Here is a 4,123-nt window from a genome sequence, read left to right on the forward strand (position 1 = left end):
GGCGAGCGCAGCGAGCCCGCAAGGGGCTCATTTGCGCTCGCCAAGCTGTCGGTAAGCCGGCGGTCGGGCTCCCGGCGCCGGGATGCTGGTCGCCGGGAGCCCGACCGCCGGCCAGCCGTAGTGAACCCCTATTTATCACCATCCGCATCTTGGATGCGGATGTCATGTGATAAAATCGCCCAAACTCGCACTGCGATAACTGATTACATTGCAGGGATGTATCAATTATCGCATGCAGGAACAGAGCTTGCGGTCAAGCTCTGTCCCTCCGATGCCTCTTCACAGCATCATCGGTGTATTTTTTGTAAAAAATACCCTGATGTCCTGCTGTGCATGCGCCGCCCCCGCCGACATCGATGCTGCCCGGTCGCCCCCACCTATTGCAACTCGGATCCTGTATGCTGCGGTGACCCCCGATGCTGTAAAGTGCGCTGCCGCTTTGCAGCATCTAGTTACTGCACCAGAGTCACATTACAGCATATGGGGGACCCGGCGCCCGGCAGCGCTCAGCGGAGCAGCGGACACCAGCTCCCTGGACAGGTGAGTATGTTTTTTTTTCTTTTTACTTTTTTTTATCTTTTTTTAACACTTTGATCAGCCTGTGTATTCATCGATCAATGGAGCCGGGTTTCTGGCAGAGAAAGCTGGGCAAATGCCTCCCTATCGCAGTGCTGCCCCGTGATCTCACCAGCCTGAGCTGGCGATATTATCACATGGCACACTGCGGTAATTTTTCACATTTTATTTTAGTAAATCTGGTCAGATCGCATTTCCTATTATAAGTATGGCATACTTGCCGACTTTAAATATCTCCCCGCCCCCACATCTGAAACACAGTGATTCACGGGTCCGTGGGAAGGGGGCAGGGCTAAAATTATGCGATTTGCTGACTCGTGTAAACGGGAGTTTATTTCTTCATCCTGCCTGCATCACCAGGGTGCGAGCAGGATGCAGGAGACCTGCCTACTCTTCTGGGGGTGTGGGGGGCTACCCCAAAAAATGGGAGCCTCCCGCAGAGTAGGCAAGTATGAAGTATGCGGAATGCGATGTGGCTTACTGAAAAAAAGTGAATTAAAGGGTTTGGAGCAGTTTTTCATGAAAACTGCTCCAAATGCCCTTTAATACATTCAGATGATACTAAAATAATGTTAATAAATAGACCTCTAAGACCTCTAAGTGGGTCCCTAACATTCCTAAGGTTTAGGCATACTTGCCTACCTGACCCTCTCCATGAGGGAGAAAATGCTCTGTTCCTGGACTTTCCTGGTAATGTATGATTGCCATCACCTGTGGTGAAACGCCTTTCTTATCAATTAACTAGCTCACCACAGGTGATGGCAATCATTCATTACCAGGAAAGTCCAGGAACAGAGCATTTTCTCCCTCATGGAGAGGGTCAGGTAGGTAAGTATGGGTTTAGGTCATACTTGCCTACTCTCCCGGAATGGCCGGGAGGCTCCCGAAAATCGGGTGACCCTCCAGGAACCCCGGAAGAGCAGGCAAGTCTCCCGGAATCAGGGGCCCCCCTGCCCTTCCGCCCACTTAGTGTGTAAAGTGGGCGGTCCGGGCAGTTGATGATGCGATTCTTGCTGAATCGCGTCATCATAGCCACGCCCCCCTGCAGTGTAATGCCGGGGATCGCGGCATTACAGAGCGGGGGCGTGGCTTAAAGGATGTGCCACCGAAACTCCGCCCCTGGCCCGCCCCTGCTCCACCCCCGTCCCGCCTCTGGTCCACCTCCTCCCCACGTCACAGCCCCCCCCTGCCCCCCCCGCTGAGCCGACCTGGCTGCTCTCTCCCGCAGAGAGCAGCCAGAATGTCGGCAAGTATGGTTTAGGTCCACAGCATGGGACCCACTAGACCAGCACAACATAACTGCCCCAAGGTGGTTGCAATTAACAGTGGAATTCCTGGACACTTGAGAGTGAATCTCACAGAATATGCTTGCCAGTGTCATACACACCATAATAAGTCTATAGCAGGGGTGGGGAACCTGCGGTCCTCCAGCTGTTGTTGAACTACACATCCCAGCATGCCCTGCAACAGTTTTTGCATGGCCAAATAGCAAAACTGTATCAGGGCATGCTGGTATGTGTAGTTCAACAACAGCTGGAGGGCCAAAGGTTCTCCATCCCTGGTCTATAGAAATCAATGTGCAAAATAGTTGGAAAAGTACTGGGCACAACTGAATAGGCTTACTCACAGGTAGCTATTATAAAGGGCATAGGATTGGCATGCTAAAAAACTGTTTTAATTCACCCCCTAAAATTAACATTCAAACAATGCAATAGGTTGGAAAAATATTTGGCTTTACACACACAAAACTAACTTTCAGGTAAGAACAGCAAATATCCCTAATATCATCAACATGATCATTAGCAATTACTTATACAGTGCCAACATATTGCATTGGGGACACTACAGTAATAATGACAGAGGTAAGAGGGCCCTGCTCGCTAGCTTACAACATACATAAGCTGTCTATTCATTTATTGTGCTTGACATTAACTATAAACTTTAAGCTAGCTTATCAACTAAAAATAAAGACACGGACACAACTGCGTTGGATTAAATGGTAATTGAATTTATTAATTGGAATGACCTCACTCGTAGTGGGTGGCCAGGAAGACGCTACCACTAACCAGCTCTAGTCACGATCTTACAAAATGGCGGCGACTAAACGCCCCAACTGTCATGGGTGCGACTGAAACGCCCCATCTATATATATCAGCATAACCTGTGTTGCGAAGGTCTCACCACCCCTTCCTATGGCAGAGTGAGGACGCTCCCCAAGGAAGCGCCCCTCGCCCCCCCCCCCCCATAAGGGCAGGACACACTCGCCGTCCTTCAAAAAGGGGTAAGTGCCCCACAACACCACTTATGCTACAAGTGACCACTGGCCAGTAGCGCCTTCCCGCCCACTAAGTCTGAAAGAAAGATAATAGTAAGCCAAATTGAGGAGAGCCAAATTAGAGAGCCAATAGGGTGGGTAAGTGGGCTTCCAGCCGACAAGAGGAAGCAAATCTGGAAGTTTCTACTAGAGATGAGCGGGTTCGGTTTCTCTGAATCCGAACCCGCCAGAACTTCATGTTTTTTTTCACGGGTCCGAGCGACTCGGATCTTCCCGCCTTGCTCGGTTAACCCGAGCGCGCCCGAACGTCATCATGACGCTGTCGGATTCTCGCGAGGCTCGGATTCTATCGCGAGACTCGGATTCTATATAAGGAGCCGCGCGTCGCCGCCATTTTCACACGTGCATTGAGATTGATAGGGAGAGGACGTGGCTGGCGTCCTCTCCATTTAGATTATAAGAGACTGAGAGAGATTTACTGGAGCTGACTAGGAGGAGTACTGTTACTGTAGAAGTGTAGAGACTGAGTGGAGAGAGTTTACTAGTGAGGACAGTGCAGTTTACTTTATAATCCGTTCTCTGCCTGAAAAAAGCGATACACAGCACACAGTGACTCAGTCACATACCATATCTGTGTGCACTGCTCAGGCTCAGGCCAGTGTGCTGCATCATCTATTATCTATATATAATATTACATATATCTGTCTGACTGCTCAGCTCACACAGCTTATAATTGTGGGGGAGACTGGGGAGCACTACTGCAGTGCCAGTTATAGGTTATAGCAGGAGCCAGGAGTACATAATATATTATATAGTGAGTGACCACCAGACACACAGTGCAGTTTATTTAATATATCCGTTCTCTGCCTGAAAAAAGCGATACACACAGTGACTCAGTCAGTCACATACCATATCTGTGTGCACTGCTCAGGCTCAGGCCAGTGTGCTGCATCATCTATTATCTATATATAATATTATATATATCTGTCTGACTGCTCAGCTCACACAGCTTATAATTGTGGGGGAGACTGGGGAGCACTACTGCAGTGCCAGTTATAGGTTATAGCAGGAGCCAGGAGTACATCATATATTATATAGTGAGTGACCACCAGACACACAGTGCAGTTTATTTAATATATCCGTTCTCTGCCTGAAAAAAGCGATACACACAGTGACTCAGTCAGTCACATACCATATCTGTGTGCACTGCTCAGGCTCAGGCCAGTGTGCTGCATCATCTATTATCTATATATAATATTATATATATCTGTC

The sequence above is a fragment of the Pseudophryne corroboree genome, chromosome 5, assembly GCF_028390025.1.
Source record: "Pseudophryne corroboree isolate aPseCor3 chromosome 5, aPseCor3.hap2, whole genome shotgun sequence".
Lineage (NCBI taxonomy): Eukaryota > Metazoa > Chordata > Amphibia > Anura > Myobatrachidae > Pseudophryne > Pseudophryne corroboree.